Below are 19,571 nucleotides of genomic sequence, written 5' to 3'. Positions count from 1 at the left end.
AGCCGCCGCGGTGCTGTCGCGGCTGTGAGGCGAAGCCACAGCCTTGAAGGCCTCTGACAGAATCAGCGTGGCCACCACCGGCGTCCCCCGACCCGGTGCAGCAGCTTGGCCACCGCTCCCACCTCCGTGTATCCCACGGGACTTCGCCGAGGGCCTGCAGGGGCAGCCAGGGAGGGAACGCTACAGGAAGGAACAGCAAAAATTGGGCAGTATAAAAACATAATGCAAGTGCCTGCGTATCACATCATTAGTGCGAACACACGGCGACCGCGCTCCTGGTCCTGAGCGCAGCGTGCCCAGTGCCGGGGATCCGTTTGCTTGGGCCTGGCAAAGCGATCGTTTCCTGCACTCTGCAACAGAAACTCAGCGCTCACAAACCTGGTAGCCTTTCCTTTTATTCTTCCTGTCTTTATTCTATTTATTTATTTAGCTATCCAACGTGAAAGGCCATAAATCGCGCTGCTACTTAAGTCACAGGGGGAATTCCTTTAAACATAAGGAAAATCTCATAAATAACTTCCTGCAGTCAACAATGCATTCATTTCCTTCTCTGCTTTTAGCCTAATCTCCCAGCTAACAAATCAAATCAAGAACCAAAATGTAATTACTCCATTGCGATAACCATCTCCTTATACTCAGAGCATACCTTTGTTTATTTCTTCTCGAATTAAAATCACCACCGAGGCGTGGGCAGGCGGGCGGGAGGGGAGGAAGGGAGCGGAGGCACCGATAACGGGGCACGGTGGGCACGGGCTCTCTTCTGCCCGCCCAAAGCCCTGTGTCTTGGACAGAAGTCACGCCGGTGGCTGAGGTGGTGGAAAAACCCACGCCACACCCTGCATAGACTCACTTTATATTAGCAGAATGTATGACACGGTTTTCAGGGCAATGAAGTGCAGGAGATTTAAAAAATATCTGATTGTCGCCCCAGGACAACTCCCCCAAACTTGCCAGCAGCGATGCGACAGCGATAAAGTCAGCAATTACATTTATGCTGACCCAGGGGTTAAGAAACTCTTTGCAAAATGCATACATATAGGGCACACAGGGCCAGCAGGTATTTCACCCTCCACGAGATTTGCTGCTGTGTCCTGTAGCGAGCCCTCATTGCTACCAAACACTGTCTGCCTTCCTGTAACCCGCGTGCTAACGCTGCTGCCAGGGGTAAGGGAAGCCAAGCACCGCCACGGAGCCACCACGCATTGTGCCACGCCGCCGCACGGCCAAGCACGGGGACGTGGCCTCGGGGCCGGGATGAAAATAAATGGACAGAAATAAACGGGGCCGGGCTGCCAGCCTCTCGAACAGCCCAGCCCAGCGCTCGAGGGGAAAAGAGAACTGCAGCCATCCACGTGCATCCAGCGCTGCGGAGGACGGGAGCGGGAAGAGGTGCTGTGGGCACCCGTCTGCCCGACTGGAATGGGGGCAGAGCATGGATGTGGGGCACTGGGGGCCAGGCAGCATGGCTTGGCTGTGGACAGCCACCGAAACTACAGGCAGGCATCCACTTGTCAGCAAAATGCTGACATTTTGCATTCCCCCACCGCTGGGAGCTCCCGGGTATGGCTCTTGGGCAGCAGGAGGAGTGCCCCAGCTTCTCCATTCACATGGCACACGGCTATCCCACAAAGCAATTTATTTTTTCACACCTTTTCACCTGCCTGCCATTTTACGGTCCCAAAAAGAACTGCAGGACATGCAGCATCATTATGCCACCAAGGAGTTGCTTGAACGCAGCAGGAAAATTTAAAATTTCAGCTGCATACATGAAATAAATGTATATTTTATTTGATTTACTGTGATACTTTTCTTCCATCTCTTGAAAGTAATTTTTCTCTAAAGCATAACTGCTTAATTGGCAAGTGTACAAAATATAATTACACTGCATACAAGTTACAATATTGCTTATGGGAATATCGCTGTTGATGCATTCTGCTTTATTTTGTGTTTAATCTCTATTAAGAGATGTGTATGAAACAGCTAGGTACTCTCGAGTTTATAAAGACGTTCTTCAGTCACTTCTCCTCCTAACCAAGGACCAGATGCAAGGGAAAGACAACAGAAAACTCTTCGGCTACTACAATGCCTCGAAGTTACTAACAGCCTGTTGGACACGTGCCGTGCCGAGCCGAGCCGCCCGCAGTGTCTTGCCGGTGTCACCATCCAACTCACGCCGGCGTGTTTTAAGTGCCTTAAAGGTTTATTTCATTTGCTCAAGTAATGAGATTAACGCCGTGTTGGTTTGTTTAAGCTAAACCATACCAAGCCAAACATCTAGATGTCCTTAACTCCCAGCATTAGCCCAAGCGGTGTGACCGTGCGAGCCTGTCTTACCGCCGGGCGTTTACTTGCACCAACAAGTTCATGCGTTGCTCCAGCCGTGCTCCGAGAGGTCAGGCAGCCTACAGAGACCTCGAGTGGGCACACCTGAACGCCCCGTAAAAGCGCTAGTGGAGTAAGTGTTGAAACATCACGCTCACGTTCCTGCTTGAAAATCACACTGAATTCTCCCCTCGATAACACACACTTCATTCTTCACGAGAAATGCTCAGCAGCATGACGCACAGAGAGAAGGGGCACGGCGGGGAGCAGCACAGCCCGTACAAAACATGGGGTAAGCCCCAAATTCTCCCACCCTCGTCTGCAGCACGTCTCGACGGCAATAACCGTGCATCAAATCGCTGCTTGCAACCCTTTGCCCCTAGTTTCACTTGCTGCTTCCTTGTGCTCGCTCTCATAAAACTGCCTGCAAACATGTTGTTTGTGTTCAAACCACAGCAGAGGCAACGTACAATTACATGTTAAATCTGGGTTTGACTTGTTTTGATCAGTTGTTTGCATTCTTGTTTGTGCTCTTCTGCTTCGAAGGCTCCCACCAGGGCTGGGGTTATTTCTGAAGTACCACGGCTGCCCAGAGGCGATTCGGAGTTTGAATAAATTCTGCACAAGCAGATAAAGCACACGACTAAAGCAAGTCACCCTCCTTCCTTTTCTTCCTCCACCTCAATTCACCCACACCTGATCCAAGTATCAGCCATTACTCGGGCTGAGGTGGCCCCAGCTCATTTCCCACCTAGTGCTAAGTACCTGGTGGTGGCACTGGAGATAACTCAACCCTGTGATAAACACAGGGAATTTTTGGGGGGAAATGTCGGGGAAATAAAAACCTGCGGGGGGTTGCACCACGTGGTCTATAAAGGTTCCTTCTGACCCAAACCATTCTGTGATTCTGTAATCTGAAGGTCACAGCCTGCAACCTCCACCTTCCGATACAGGTCTCCTCTCTGCAAGCCATCCTCTTGAAGAGAATCTACAGTGCTGGTGCCTGGGATCCATAAACATCTGGGCACTCTCCTCCAAATGATGGGCTTTCACAGATTTCATAGATTTTGCGGTCAGAAGAGACTACTGAGATTTTCCAGCCCGACACACGGCATGGAGACTTACCTAAATTTATCCCTGCTCGACACACCGCGTAGTAACTTGCTAAATTAATCCCTGCTTGAGCACCATTTACTTCATCAAACAGATTTCCTGAATTTCACATTTCCAAAGGTGGAGAAACTGCCAGCACCTTCAACCCGTTCTTCCAGCACCAGTCAACTTCAGTGGTAAACTGGGGACCTTAATCCCAGCCCTCCTCTCGCTTCATCCTCCAGCTATTGGATCTTGTTAAAACTCTGCCTGCTAGACCCAAGAGCTCTTTATTATTCAATTTATTTTCCCCATGACAACGCTAATTGCCTTAATCAATTTACCTTCCAACGCTCTCCGTAAGTGAAGCAGATCGAGCTCCTGGACTCCGCTGGAAACTCCCCGCTCACCCGGCACTCCTGCAGCCCTCCGTGGAGCCTCCTTGGTGTCCCTGGCGTGCTGGGGACAGGGACACCTCCTCCACCCCGGGAGCCAGCTGGCAGCCCGAGCAAGGAGCACACAAGACCTTTGGCCGTGCTCTCACGCTAGCAGTGCTCGTCCTGCCTCTTCTGCTCCCCACAAAGACACGATTTCTCCAGACAGCATCCTGGAGGTACGGCCTGTATTGTTTGCTCCTAGATAGAGAAATTTACAGTTGGCCATCTGAGAGCTGCTACCTGCCTGCATCCGAGCAATACAAATTGCTTTTATCAGCAGTCCCTCCTTTTCATTATTTACCGCTCTCCCAATCTTAGTGACATTTCAAGCTTTAGCAACAGTGATTCTGTGCCTTATCACGGGCTGCTCACAAACATGCTAAGCGGCAGAAGGACAAAAAACGAATGCTCGGAGAAGCTCCTAGAAATAGACGTTTGGACATTATTTCTGATTTTACAACTGTATTTGGAGAGCTGGCAGTCTGCTGGGTTTCAGCCAGTTGTTCCTTTCCACCCAGCCAAAGCAATGGTGCTGTACCAAAGACAAATTTCTTGCAGAATTTTGATTGAACAAAATCCACTCGGTTACCTTAATCAATGACATTTACAAGCTATTTAAATAGAAAAAAAAAAAAGTTAATTGTAGAGGCTCTGATGTCCCTAAACTCAGGCTGATAGAGATGAAGTGCATTGCCACTCTTTATTTCGTCATTAACCAGGTCCCATCCCAACTAATCAGATCGCTTGCCCAGGACTTACATCAAGCTGACAGGTCGGCATTACTCAGCCCATCCTGTTTACCCTTTTTATGTACTAATACACCATAAGCATGGCCACAGCCTGCTGGGAATCCTCCACTCGTTCAAGACTCAGTGAAAAACAAGCACTTTTGCCCCGCCGAGCACAGGGCCAGCTCCCGAACGGAGGCAGAGGGCTGATTTACAAAGGTCTGGCTGCAGCACCCCCTTGCACCAGAGGTGTAACAGGACCTAAACATAACATTTCTCCCCCCAGTAAAAGGCAATATTCTGGTCTTGCCTATTAACTTCACCTAGTAACCTAGTCCCGATATTTTAGAGAAACTGCTTGTCGGTCTCATCGCTACTGGCAACAGCTTCCCTTTGCATCCCTTCCTGAGCTTCGGTTTCTGTTGGTCACCACCTTCCAGCTCCCCCCAGGGCTGTGCAACTCCAACAACCCGAGTGTAGGCTGGTGTCCCACCAGGAAGCAAGCGAGGAGGACCCACCTGGTCAGGTTCTTGTTTCTGATGCATTGCTGAGCCAAAATTTGTCAAGAAACAAACACAGCAACACCACTGGCTGCCAGCTCCCCGCCAGGGACTAAGCATGAGCAAGATCTCGTGGGCCAGGCAAGGTGTTCAGTGAAGCTGGGTCACCTCCACAGAAGCAAAAATCACATTAATACCCCGATCTGGGCAAAACTAAAAGTGCATTTTATCTCCCCAAATCTGTCTGTATCGCTTCTTTCTAATACTCACAACATTTGTTGTCTAGATAAATGGATACAGACGTGCTTTCTGCTCTTCAGACACCATGGATGGGAAAAACACACCCGAACATCAAAACTCTACTTCCCCGACAGAGCCAAGGACGCTGCCACGCTGCCATGATGTGGCTGAGCTTGTGGCATGCCACAGCCCTTCTGGCCACAGCCACGGGGCTGGCAGAGAACTGGGCACCTTGGCACCGCACGTAGAAATAACATTACAGCAATATTATGACGTACAAAAAGGTCCTGTTTCCTTCCAGGAACTGAAAATAGGTGGAACAGATATTTCATCTGAGAAATGCCGTTATTATTATTGCGAAGGGGGAAAGCTGAAGTCAGTGTAGGTACTCTGCTATGAAACTTCTGGATCCCTCAACTCTAGGCTCAGACGTTGCACCGAACCATTTATTGTACGAGAAGAGGCACTAACCTTGACAAATGGTAAATATAAAACTTGCACAAGCTTGTGCTGCAGGATCGTGAAACTTCGGATAACTTCAGAGCATGAAAGCTGACAAAAAGATTTTTTCCATGTATTGAACTGAAACAATTTCATCCTTAACGAATCACAGAGAAGCTCAGGTCTCTCAACTTTTAAGTGTAACTTCCATTATTTAGCCTAATTACTTTGCTCAAATTGCTGATTCCTTCCACCAGAACTTGGTTCTCAGCTTAAAGTAATAAAAAGGTAGACACTTTATGACAGCTCTACAGGTACCACTATCATATATACTGGCTCCGCCTGCTTCTAAGGAGGGATTTACAGGGATTTCCCCCACCAGGGACATCAATACAGGCAGGATGCAACAACCACTGAGACCCTGCACAGCTCAGCTCATGCCCCGGCACAACACCCACCCATCACTAATCATAATTTCTGGTGGTTTTCACCCAACAGCAGCTTTGTGGGAACTGAGGGATTCGCATCTCCTCCTCCTGCCTCTTTTGGGGCCGATCCCGAGCTCCTCGGACACGCAGCTCTGCCCCAAACCCCCTGTGCAGCGTTGGGGCTCCTCAGGCAGCCACCATGTAGGGCCAGCAGTCAGGACCAGAGGAACAGCCACAAGCCAACCTCTCTGGGAGCATCCTGGCGTTCTGTGCCAGCCCCTCCAGCACTGAAGGTGCTCTTTTTCCAATGCGAACAGGTCTCTCAAAAAATAACAGACAGCACCCATTGTGTACCTGTTATATTTAGCTACAGAGAATCCGCCTGCATTTTTCCTGGTCTCATTAAAGACCTGGCTCCTTGTAAATACCGCATCTCCGATCCACACGTTCTCCCTCCGCGCTGTGCTTCAAGGGTCTGTTTAAGCAGTAATTGGTATGCGTCGTCGCAAGGAAATCGTGGCCGGTTGTTTGACAACATTGCACCAGCTAACCTACACGGCAGCAGCGGCGGCTGTCCTCATGCGAAAAACCACGGCATGTGGGTTCACACCAGTGCCCTCAGAGAAACCCTGCAGCCAGCATGCCCCGTGGCGTGAAGAGGAAGGCAGAAGCACCCTGCACGGGCAGCAAGCCCTCAGTGCCCAGCAGCCTCCGGAGCCTCCGTGGAACAGGGGCACCAGGGGAGGTGACCGCATCGTGGGGCTGTCTGGAAGGGCTGGAATCAAAAAACAAACAAAAACAAAACCCCTAAAAATTGCTGAAGTTGGCAACCCTGTGCTCCTAACGGGGCCCAGGAAAGCTGATGCTAACAAAGCAGAGTCCTGTCCCCTGCCTGCAGCTGCTAGAGCTCCGTGCCCCCGTCTGTCACCCACAGAGCTCCACCAGCACCACTTACATCCCTGACCAACAGCGTTTCCTGCAAACAAAATTATGCTCTCGCTTTTTTTGTTTGATAATCCCAGTTAGAAGTTACAAATAATACAACCCAGGCACTAAGGAATCACTACAGAGGAAAAAAAAACAAACATCAGACTTGTCAGCAGGTCCACAAGAGCCTTCCCAAACACCACCCGTGTTTTCCCCTCGCCATCACCTCTGAAAAATCTTAATCTTTCCCATTATACCCTCACCATGCTTCCCAAACGTGACGTCCCGCCACGATTACCTTCTCAGAGAGGAGAAACAAAAAATAATTAGCAACCAGGCATTTAATCCTTCAGGAACAGCTCCTGGCACTTAAATCGTCAGTGCGCTGGGTGCAAGCAAGGGGCACGCGCCCACGAGGCAGCGCCGGTGGCTGTAGAGCTGTGTTGGTAACAACAAATTCTGTGCTCTAGCACCAAAAACTTCTGCTGACGTCACAGCAAACATTATCTGGGGCCTTCCCAGCACCGTCTGTAGGATGCCGAAGGTCACGGCCCCCTCAGCGAGATGGGGCTGGGCCCGAGCAGCAAACAGGCACGACAGAAAGCGGCGGCTTGCGGCCCTGCCCTCTGTGGGGCAAAGCGCGGTCACGCCGTTATTCATCCTTTCACCTAAAACTTATCTTTATTTCATTTCCTCTGGCAAAGGAGAAGGAACAAAAACCAGCAATGAAAACAAGGGAGGAGGGACGGGAGCGGGATGGGAGCCCGTGGGCACGGAGGTGACAAAGTGCATGTGGGAACTGACCCCCCCCAGTGCCCCTCATCCAGCTCCCAGCTGGAAGGGGAGCCAACTTTGAGCTGCCAAAACCTCTCCTGCGAAGCCCCCACGCTCCCTGTGAGTGGCAGCAGGGGGGCACCGTGCCCCTGGCCACCACTGCTGCCCCCCATCGCCGTGCCCCCCAGATGATGGCAGTTCAGGGACTACCAAGGCCCCCACCACGTCTCCTCGGCCTGCCAGAAACCCGGGAGCCATGAACACGGCCGAGCGCGGCCCTGCGGGGTCACCCAGGGCCCCTCGGTCAAGCATGTGATTTCAGCACCAGGAGGAGCCACAAACAGGCCCAGGGCATGGGGGCAAGGGCCCTGTGCCCTGAAAACCCCAATTTCCTGGGCAGGCGCAGTCTCTCCGGCTGAGGAGCTCCTCGCTGGCAGCTCCACTCCGCACTTCTCTGACTCACTGCAACCAGAACGCGAAGCAAAGGAAGGAGTACTGGCTAGATCTCATGTGAAGAGTAAATGTGACACCTATCAGATTTTATATGACAGCGTGCAGCAGATTTTAACAAAACACTTGCAAATTGTCGGTAGTGCTGTGTTTCGAGGAGCTTTTCCATTTCTTCTGCTTAAACACGAAGCCCCTTTCCGTCCTCACAGCTGGTAAACAGCGCCCAGAAAACAATCCTGCATTTCCTGTGAAAACGAACCTAACCTCTTCCAAAACTCTGGGCAAACCCAGAGGCAACTTTCTGTTTTCACCGCAGCACACCCTCCGTGTCCGCGAGTCAGCTGAGCTCAAGGAGTTCAGCCTGGACTGCAGCCAGCCCGGCCGATAAATGGCCGCGAGCGGACAAAGGTTTGGGTGCGCTCCTTCCAGGCTGGCCCCGGGACATCACACTCGGAGGCTGATGTTTTTCCTGGTAGGAGGATTATTAACAGGGGAACCCGGCGACACGGCTCCGTGTTGAGGTGACAGTGTTAAAGCTGACAGCATGTGCACCAGTTTTCACCCTCGGGAAACTCCTTCGAACATTCTCCGTTTAGGAAAAGCACAACTGCAAAAAGGTGCAACTTTGCCCTAAAACACGAGGTTAGGAGCGGAAAGGGCTGTTGGGAAGCGGCTTGGCTCCACAGGGCCTCACGGGATGGGGTGACCGTGCCCAGCCCAACCTCCCAGGCCACAGACAGACAGGGCAGACAAGGCTGTCCAGGGGCTGGACAGACGACAGACGGCTGCCTCGCACCCGGCCATGCGACCACCACGAAGCGTCGCCTGCAGCCGGCGTGCCACAAGGCACCTGGAGAACACGCTCCGGGCTGCCCAGGTGTCTCGTTCTGAAGTTCCAGCGGAAAAAAAAAAAAAAAAAAACAAGAAAATTCAAACACTCCTACAATAACAAACAGCGCTCCTACATAACAAATAATTTGTTATGACTTTTAAAGGGGAAGGCTCTTTTTCGCTGCCGGCGGCCGCGAGGGCTGCGGAGCAGAGGGAGCGTGCCCGCAGCCCGGCGGCCAGCCCGCCTGCGTGGATGCTGAAAGCAAACCCCTGCCCCGCTCCCCGCTAATGACTAACAGGTGTGCTTCGCGAAGGCTTCCAAAAATAAAAGCTCCTTTCTAAAAATACAGCCCAGCATTTACAATGCCAGATTTCCCAGAAAAATACCGACAACGTCTGACGTTTCGCAAACCGCTGCTCTAAGAGCGACTTCAGGCTGCCCCCGCAGCACAAAGTTTTGCGAGGCGAAGGGCACAAACCTTGGTTTCAGATTCGAGCCCCGAGGACAAACCCATTCCCTCGGCCATCTCTGAAGCCTGTGAACGGACCAGCCTCGTAGCAGCAGATTACAGAGCACATCGCCACAAATAATTTCCCGTTTTTTTTTTTTTTTTTACTACAGGATGCGTAATTGAAATGTCTGCGACTCAACAATCACCTTTGAATTCATAAATACCTCATAGTATTCCGAACACACTCTCCTATAATGAGACCGTCTTCAATTTTCCTTGGTAAAGAGACCTTTAAAGAATGCTAAAGCAGGTCGGCGCCCTTATGCACTGATGAAAACAGGAACAAAAGCATTTTGTCACCAGGCATCTCGTCTATCATTATTTCATTCACTCGGCTTAAACAAACTAAAAAGTATGTGCCTTTTCCTCCTCGATGTCGGCGCTAAGTGGGATTTGAGCCCCGTCGGTGAGCCACCATCTGTAGGAAAACAACAGTTCGCTGCACCTCACCGTCCCCGGCTGGCGTTTTCCCTGCTCTTCGAGGATGGTTTTGAAAACACGGGATTAAAATGTCATGCCATCCCTCGTGTTCCAGCGGGCTGGGGGTTGTTTCTGTCCTGGTCACGGCGGACTTAATCAAGTGTGAATGATGAAAGTGCTTCAATCAGGGCTCCGGCCGTTCCGGGCGGGAGGTTTGCGGGAGCTGCCCCCCCAAGAGCCGTCGGGACCCCGCACCCATGGGTGCCCCCCTGCGCTCCCCAACGTCCCGGCCGCTCCGGCACCCGTCCAGGGGTGGGGTGGGGGGGTCACAAAGGCACCCCCAGTCTCCAGCCCCCCCGTTTCGTAGCTCCCCGGCCCCACGGGGAGCCACGCGTGGGGGTGCGCTGCCCACGGGGGGGGGGGGGGGGCCCCGCTCGGCGCGTCCCAGCGGGGGCATCACGGAGCGGGGCCGGGCAGGGAGGAGCGAGGCGAGGCGCGGCCCCTGCGCTGCCCGCGGGGCCAAGGGGAATAAATAATAATCAAAAAAATAATAAAATTAAAAAATTAAAAAAATACATATAAACAATGATAATGATTGGACCGGAATAAAGAGCCGAAGCGCACACGCCGCGAGGTAGGGTAAAATAATAAAATAACAAACAGCAGAGCGGCGAAGGCTGGGGAAATAAAGCCCGAGAGATGACAGGAGGGCAGAATAAAAAAGGAAAGTCGGCCCCGGGCTCCCCCCGCTCCCCGCGCCCAAACTTTGCGGGGCCGCCCGGCCGCGGGGAACAATGCGGGCCGGCACAACAAAGCCGCCCCCGGCCCCTCGCCGCCCAAATTGCGGGGCCGCCCCCCGCCGGGGTCCGGGGGTGGCGCAGGGCCACCGGGCCGGGGGGCGACGGTGCCGGAGGGGGGGGGGGGGGGGGGGGGGGGAGAGGACCGGGACCCCCCCCCCCCCCCGCCCCGGGCTCTCCGGGGAGAGCGGAGAGAGATGGAGGGGAGGATGCCCCCGCCGCCCCGCCGCGCTGCCGCCCCCCCCCCCCCCGGCCGCCCTTACCTGCTGCTGGCCGCCCGGCACGGCTCGGCCCGGCCCGGCTCGGCTCGGCTCGGCCCGGCCGGCCTCCCCGCACCGCTTCAGCGCCGCATCCCTGCCCGCCGCCGCCGGGTTGCGCCTGCCGGAGATCCACCTCCCAGTGCCAGCCGCTCGCCCCGCACAAAAACTTAAGCCTCCCCCCGCTCCGTGCCGTGCCGTGCCGAGCCGAGCCGTGCCGAGCCGCTCCTGCTCCGCCCGCCGCCGCGCCGGGAGCGGACGGGGGCAGCGGAGCCCCGCCGCGGCGCCCAGCAGCAGCGGGGAGGATGCTAATTGCAACTCGGGGGGAGGGTCGGAGGCGCTGGTTTTTTTTTTTTTTTTTTTGCCTTTTTTTTTTTTTCCCCTTTTTTTTTTTTTTTTTTTTTTGAAGCGAGAAAGTGCCCGGGCGGCGCTGGGCGGAGCGCTCCCCCTCGCCGCGCCGGCTGAGCGCAGCAGAGGTAGGGGCTCTCGCTGCTTTTTTTTTTTTTTTTTTTCCTTCTTTTTTTTCTTTCTTTTTTTTTTTTTTTTTTTTGGGCAATAGGCGGGGTCTCTCCTCGCAAACCAATGACACAAACCCACATGGACCGGCCTCGCCCCCTATAGATACTCTTCACTACAAATAGGCTCTCCCGGGGGATTAGCGGAGCAGCCAAAGTATGAACAGCCGGGGTTGGGGAGGGCGGGGGGGGCACCGGGAGGCTCCGGGGGGGGGGGGGTCGGATGGAGGACAGACACACAGACGGGCACGCACCGCCCCCGCAGGGCTCCGCACCCTCGGAGGGGGCCGCACGGAGCCTGTTGCTCCCGGCGGCCGCCGCCTTTGTTCGGCTCCGCACCCGCGGGGGCACCGCGCCGCCCCCCCCCCCCCCCCCCCCCCGGGGCTCTGCGCCCCCCCCTCGGGCTCTGCTCGCCCGCAGGACCCGGCCCCGGCAGCGTCCAGCTCCCCTCGTACCGCGGCCGCTCTCCCGTGCCCGGTTATCGCACCGCGCCCGGCCTGAGAGCGCTGCCGGGGCCGGGGAATAAAAGGGGCACGGGGGTGCTGAGCCCTCGCTGCCGGCATCCTAAAAGCGGAGGGGCTGCCCCGCGCACCCCCCCCGCCGAGCGCCCGGTTCTGATACGGCTATCAGCTATCGCACCGCGGCGCTGGGCTGAATGCGAGATAACGAGAGCGCGCTCCGACGGGCATCTATTTGTGTTTGTGTTCCGCCTTACCCCCCGAGATTGGGGAATTAATGTTTTGACAGACATTCTTCGTCTGCTTATCGCAAGAACGTGGGCAGGTGGTGATCCGATCTTTTTGTTGTGTAATCATCGAGCCTTCTGCATTATATACGTTCCGTGCTTCTCAATCAGCCCGTGAAAAAAAGCACATTCCTTTTCGAGTCAAATAAAAACCCCTTGAACCAGATCAATTGTCCATCAAAATTAATAAGCGAGCTTCAGGTTTTTTTTTTTTTTTTTGTCTGCGAAATTACACGGTGAGGAGCCGACGGATCTCGGTTCTTACACGCCCGTTTTCGGTCCTTGCTGGCTGTTACGCCGCATCCATCATTTGTCCCCCCAGCACCTGCTGCCCAGCGCTGCTCCGAAGCCGAAGCCTCGCAGCCCCCAGCTTGCCCAGGAGGTGCACAGCTGGGTGCTGAGCGGGCCCACGCTCCTCTTCTGCACCCACCCTGTGCGGACACCACAGCGGCACCGCGCAGATCGGGGCCAGGTGTGAGCACAACGCAGCGTTCATCTAATTCTGAATCCTCTGTAAGATTTCTTACATTTCCGTCATCGGCAGCGCTGCTCGATGACATCGTGCTCTGGCCTGGCACCACCACGCTGAGTTTCTGAAGCCCAGCCACCACCTCTGCTTCTTCCAGCTCGGATCTGTCAGTCGAAACACGCCAAGTGTGGCGGTGCGGGACTGAGAAATAGGGATCGCTCCTAATGAGTAACGTTGAGTTCATGATGCAAACCCAGAGAGTGACCCAGAGCGATCAGGCCGGGTTGTAAAAGGGAAAGCTCCAAACCAAACACGTCTTCAAGTTTAGTGGGGGGTCACAGGGCACGTGGAGTTTTCTTCAGACCATTTAGATGGTGACTGAGCATTCGTCACGTGTGAAATAACCTTCCTAATCAGAAACCAGGGAAGGAGACGTGGTAGGTTCAGCGTGGGGCCTGAAGCGGCAGGCATCGAACTTCGCATCACAGCTTTTAGCGCTTCCACTTGGCTGCTGCCCAGCCTCGGAGGTGCTTAAACCCCTCGAGCATCTCATGTGCCCCTGCAGAAGTCCGGCACCCGCTTGGAGTTTGTGCCTCGGCCTCCCTACACAGGACAGGGGCTGCAGCAGTGTTCTGGCTGCTATCCCCCATGTTATGCCTGAATTAGTTTTTTTTTATTATTTTATTTTATTTTATTTTTTCCGGACAGGTGTTGCCATTGCAAGGCTGTCATCTACGAGGAGGGTTCCCCCTTTGTGCTTGAAAAGGCCAAAGCTACCATCCTTAGGGTGTTCGTACAGACAACCCATGCAGTAGGAGAATCGTCCCGAAGCGTTCTTTATCAGGGATGCTCACAAAGCACAGCAAAATCAACCCGTTTCCCCTTCTCTCTCTCTTCTACTTACTTCTAAACTATTGGTAGCTGTAACATGCTGTCTAGCAAACACACCCTCTCAGCATCATTTTTTGCGAAGCTGGATGAACTTTCACAGTTTTTTGCCAGTCCCTGGGGCAGAGGGAACTGCGTTTGGGGCGCCAGGATTGCGAGGCGTCCGTCCTACAACTGTAGGTCCCATGCCCTCCATCTGTAATACTTTGATGAACTGTAATTATTTTTAGTAAGTGAATACATGTTTCTCTTGCACATAACTTGCTTTCTGTCATCAGCGTCTTCAGGAAAGCCGTGGTGTTCAAATATTGCTTCCTGACCCATATGCTGGCTTCCAGGGAGCGGGATGCACGCCACACGAGGCACTCCGTCAGCTGGGAGCACAATCACACTTTCCCTCTACACTTCGCTGACACGTCAGCCCGAGTGCAGCACCTCCTGCCGCGCTCGTGCTTCTCAAGACCTTGCAAATAAAACAAAATAAAATTACAATCTAGTTTTCTTAAAGAGGTTGCTTTGCAGATGCAAATATGGGCCTCGGTCCTGCAAAGATGCTGCTCCTGCATAGTTTTTTTGGAGAGTGAGGAGTCAGATTGACTTCAGCTGGATGACTCTGTGCATAAATTTAAGCACACGCATCGCTCTCTGCAGATTTAGAGCGAGTATCTGTTGACTAGAATAGATGAGTTATTTTACTGCTCCAAGTGTTTGTGCGACTTGGTTACTCAGTGCTATGTGGGAACAGGCAGACACAAATCTCGCCTGGATCCTTCTGAGCCAGCGACCACGCTCGATCATTAGACAGGAAATGTGTATGTTGAGTAATGCCACGTATTCAGCGCCAATTTCAATACCCCCCCCTTATTTTTTTACAGTTTTTAAAACATAGCCGCTTTTGAACAGATATGCTAGCTATTTTGCATTAGGTATTCATTAAAATAATCAGCTATGCCTAAGAAGGTGCTCACTTTCCTTTTACAGATGGGCGGCAATAAAAAACAAATGTTTGTTTTCTACCAGTTCTGTTTATCTAGAAACTCAAGCCTATAGTTTGGGCTTAACTGTCTGTAACATAGGTAGAATAAACAGGAATGTGGATACACCGAGGAATTTTTCTTAAAGAATTTTGTGCACGTACATTCGGAGCCTTGAGAAATGAATTGGTTTATTTTACTGCATAATCCCCTTTTAATATTAGTACTCTAATTTAACTTTAAAATACATTGGGAGAAATGCGCCCTCCGTTTCATTGCTGTAATCGATGTAAACCAAGGTTCCAAAACGTATCCGGTAGACTCTTCTCTAACTGAACATCTAGAAGACGGGCTGTTTTTCCCATAGTTTTGATCTCCCACCAGACAGGCGCTGGGATACAGGCGCCATCGAGCCCCGTTACTTCTGATTTAATCCAGTGTGAAGTCGAAAATCCAACATTTGGTATCAATCCTGTAAAAGCACCACTTGATGCAGTAAGTTCATTAAGAGGGTGGTTTGGATCACTTTTCATATAATTTGCCATAAATATGTCATCCAGTGGGAAAGACAGCACTGGCAGAAGAAAATTGCTCCTAAAGGCTATGGCGAGCTTTGAGCTTGCAGCTCAGAAGGTGAGGGTTATTTGCAGTCTATGCAGAGGCTCTTTCTCTATTTTATTTTATTTTTTAATTTTGAAACAAACCCAACTCTATTAAAACATAGCCTGTGCTTTGGAGCTGATTCTGCTGCAAGTGCATCAAGAAGCAGTTGCCTCCTCCGGGCCCGCGTGGCCGCTCCTTCTGCCAGCACCAGCATTTGTGCAGCTGCAAGGTGAAGTGGATCGGGGAACGGGTCCAGCTGAACACTAATCCTAGGGGGGGGAAAGAAAAAAAAAAGAAGAAGAAAAAAAAAAGCTTATTTTCCGCTGGATCTGTTCCCCAGCCTGGCTGTGCTGCATTCGGAGCAGAGAGGACACGTGCTTGCGCGTGTGGGCAGGAGCAGCGGGGTCAGCGGCGGCAGGGCTGGTTTTATGGCACCGCTGGCTTGCGCCACCTTCAAAGAGTTTGTCCGGCCTCGCGTTAATATATCACCGTTTCAAAGTGTGGTGCCACCGGGGTTGCTGTGCTAGATTTCACCCCCAGAACCACGGCGTTGCATTTTGCAGGGTCTGCTGGAGGTGTTTAATCTTCCCCCGTTAAACACCGGGCACGCTCCTCCTCTTCCCTGTGGTTGGGAGATGGGTGAGGGGTGGCAGGGGGCTCCTGGCAAGCCCTGCGATGCTCGCACACGTTGTCAGCTTGCACCGAGCACGTCCGTCCTCCTTTGCCACCAGCCACAGCCTCAAGGCTGTTGTGAAACCCACATAACGCACGGGATGCTCCAATACAATATATAAAACCATTTAATTCAGTCGCGCATTGATCGTAACAGTGACAGTTGTTTTCGAGAGTAACTATGCTCTCCTTATTGTACTTCCCTCACATTAGATTAAATATAGATTTTGACTTATTTTCACCAAGTTGCACAAATTTTGGGGCTGGCCGATATTCTTCATAATATGTTGGTGTTATCCCTTCTTGGCAAATTTATTCCCATTAAGAAAGAAAAGGAGTTACATGCTGAGAACTCTTGAAGTGAATCAATGATTAGAAAGAGGGGATACGTATTACCTCTGCCCTACTACAGATGCTGAATTCAGCTTTGTAGGAAATTCTCAAATCCATTTCCCTTTGCAAACATGAGCGAAAGGATGCAAACATACAATAAATTTCTCTTTTGATAATGCTGGTGTTTTGTTTTGTTTTGTTTTGTTCTTCTCCCTGCATGTGTGTGAAATCATTATGCAGAACTGCTGGGGTATTTTTTTCCATTTTATTCGCTTTTTATTCTTAAGCAAGGAATTACAAGGCTGGAGAAAAGCCTTGCTGAACACGTGCACATTTGTATACCCCTTCTATAAAACATCTTAATGTCATCGCTGCGTGAGCAGAATTGTGCTGCTGATATAACACGTGGCTGATGTTTAATCTTTCCTGGAAAGTTTAATGAAAGGTTCTTGAATCAATCTGTCTGGTTTAAAGTTTGAAGGGCATTTGGATGCACTAATTTGATGTATGTGCCAGGTGTTTCTAAACAAATAGTTATTAGATAAAGATACGTAGAGCCCTTCCTGCTCCCTCCCCTTTATCTACCGTTCTTCCTCAAAGTTCACCTTCCATAAATGCCGCCCTACTTCAATTGCCCGTGCTTTCAGCACGCTTTAATATCTTAATGGGGAATACTATAGCACGCAAGCTCTAGTTCTGCATTTGTTGTTGTCTTGTAAGCCAATTATTGAGAGATTTAACATTATAATGTCAATAGGAAAGAGTTTTGCAAGAAAATAAAAGGATGAGCTGAGGCTCCCGAGCCATTTGCTGTTTAATGGGACACCAGTAATAGCCCTGCGTGGCCATTTTGGGCAGATAAAGCGCTACGTGTGCGCTCGTACTCCTTGTACTCCTCGGGCTGTATTGGCATACTCCTCGGGCTGTATTGCCGTGCTGGACCTCACCCACGGCCGCCTGATTCCCGCTGTCACTCGCTCTTTGAATTGCCACCGTGCCTGGGGCGTCATCTGAGATCTGGCTGGAAAAGAGCTGGGCAAAGGGGATATGACAGATGTCTATAAAGTCCTGAAAGCTGTGGGAAAAGGAATAGGGAGCAAGCATTTACTAATTCTTATCGTGCAGGAGCGTACTGAATCATGATTAGGTAGCAGGTTTTCAAACCAAGAGACTTTTCTTGTGGTACAAAATTAAATCGTGCAGCATACTACTGCCAAAATGCTGTAGAGGCAAATTATATCGTGGGTTAAGCAGGGCTGCAGTACATTCATGGACCACAGGTCTGTTAGCAATGAGTGCACGTGAGCATATAGGTACGGTCTGGGATCAGGGTGTCCTGCTGGGTGTTGGAAGCAAGAAGGATATTTGTGGTTGCTCGGAGTTTGTCCTGACATGCCCATTTGACCTGCTGGAGACAAGAGACTGGGCGAGGTGGACCAGATCTGGCCCTGACAGCAATTCCAGGCTCATCCACAGGCTGCCCTTAGGGAGAGCACCTCAGTCCCCAAGAGTCAAAGAAAGTCAAGAGTCAAAAGCAATGGGGAAGAGGGAGAGGAGCGTCTCACATGAAGTCACGCCACGCACAGTGGAGGAGCTGGGTCCCACCAGCATCCCATCCACCAGAGCACAGGTCTTTAGTTTTATGCTAGTCGGGAAGTTACTGACAGCTAGAGAAAGGATTTTTTTTTTTTTAATTTCTTTTTTAAACCAAAACGGTTACACACTCAAAGTCCTACTGTGATATAATTATACCGGTGTAAACACGCCCCGTACCATCTTGCTTATTTTACTTTCCGAAGTGGAACAAGCTGCACTGGTGTATGCATTTCTTTCAGCAGTTGAACTGTGTCCTCACACGAATTTTTGGTGCTTTAAGAGAGATGGCATGAAAGCACCAGACCTTTCCAGGGATGACTGGGCCTTGGTTTCTAAGTAAGCGTTTTTACTTTTTTTGTCTGCAATAAATAAGCTGCGGGAATCCAGTCCTTTAAAGAGAAAGATAAAAGGCACAGAGATCTGTTCTTTTCTGTTCCTATTTCCTGATTAGACTTCAGAAAAGGGCAGGCAGAGAAATATCTTCAGCCTTCGCCGCTGAATCCCCAGGAAATCCTGGCACCCAGGACCTCGGGTCTCAGGAAGCTCTCCGCAGCCCCCGGCCCGGAGCTGCTTGGATGTTCCTGTTGGTTTCGGCACCTCTCGGCACATGGTGCCACCGGCCTGCTGATCCCTGCGTTTTTGTGCATATACTCTTCTGCCACAGTTTCCAGGCTCAGTAAGAGACATTTCTGATCCTTTTCTGTGTCACATTTTGACGAGGGATGTGTCCTCAGCGGCGGCAGGCAAATGGAGCCAGCTCAGCCCCACTTCTGCCCCAGCAGCCAGCGGCTTGCTTGTCGTTCTGCTCTTCTGAGCGGTGCTACTCCCTTGGGTGCATGCCTTTAAAAGGTTTTCGGGGATGCCATGAGCTTTAGCATGGTGTACTTCTAGATCTCAGTGAGCACACGATGTTAGGGGAGATAGAGCAAGCTTCTCCCCCGGCTCGTGTCCAGCATCCCACCCCCGGTGAGCCAATACTTCAGGAGGGGGACAAGAAGCACGGAGGGGCTGCCACGACGGAGAGAGCAGCTATGGGAGGTCGGGTGCCAGTCAACTGCTCCTTCTTTGCCATTCTCTATCATGCCTGCTCCAACCCTCTTGGCCAAGTTTTTTTGTTTGTTTATTTGTTTTTTTATTTGTTTTTTTTTGTTGTTTTTTTTTTTGTTTTTTCTCATGAAAGCATTCTGAAATGTTGGTTAGCCAGGCTCAAGACCTAAAACACTTTGACATGTGAAGAGGATGAAGAGGATTTTTTTATTGTTATCGCTTTCTGCTGTTTTCTCAGTAGCACTATTTTAACAGTCAGGTGCCCAAAGCTGTAGGGGCTAGGTCAGATGTGAGTCTTGGCAGGGGAGCTACTGAGCATCAGCCCTGTCGGATCCCTCACCACTGGCAACCCAGCACTGGTGGTTGGGGCTCCGGCACCCCACTTTTTGCCCTCCTTGCACGTCCAGTCCCGACATTTCACAGCAATGCAAAAAAACAAAAACAAAAACAAAAACAAAAACAAACCATAGGTGGCACCTGGGTCTGCTGGGACCTGGGGCCGGAGCGGCATGAGGACACATTTCCAGGCACAATTTTCTCTATTGGATACTGATACTGGGCTGAGCAGATCTT

The 19,571-nt window shown here is 51.6% G+C and overlaps 1 protein-coding gene across 1 annotated transcript in view; it reads right to left on the bottom strand.

Annotated features, from left to right (window-relative positions):
* Positions 1–11,509, bottom strand: part of CTBP2 (C-terminal binding protein 2) — a 124,573-nt gene extending 113,064 nt beyond the window's left edge. The window contains exon 1 of the mRNA XM_067000347.1: positions 11,163–11,509. The gene's annotated coding sequence lies outside the window, so the exon portion shown is untranslated. The remainder of the gene's footprint in view (positions 1–11,162) is intronic.
* Positions 11,510–19,571: the final 8,062 nt, after the last annotated feature.

The sequence above is a fragment of the Anser cygnoides genome, chromosome 7 (assembly GCF_040182565.1).
Source record: "Anser cygnoides isolate HZ-2024a breed goose chromosome 7, Taihu_goose_T2T_genome, whole genome shotgun sequence".
Classification (NCBI taxonomy): Eukaryota; Metazoa; Chordata; class Aves; order Anseriformes; family Anatidae; genus Anser; species Anser cygnoides.
Note: the sequence above shows the minus strand (reverse complement) of the source record. Positions and strands in the feature narration are given on the sequence as shown.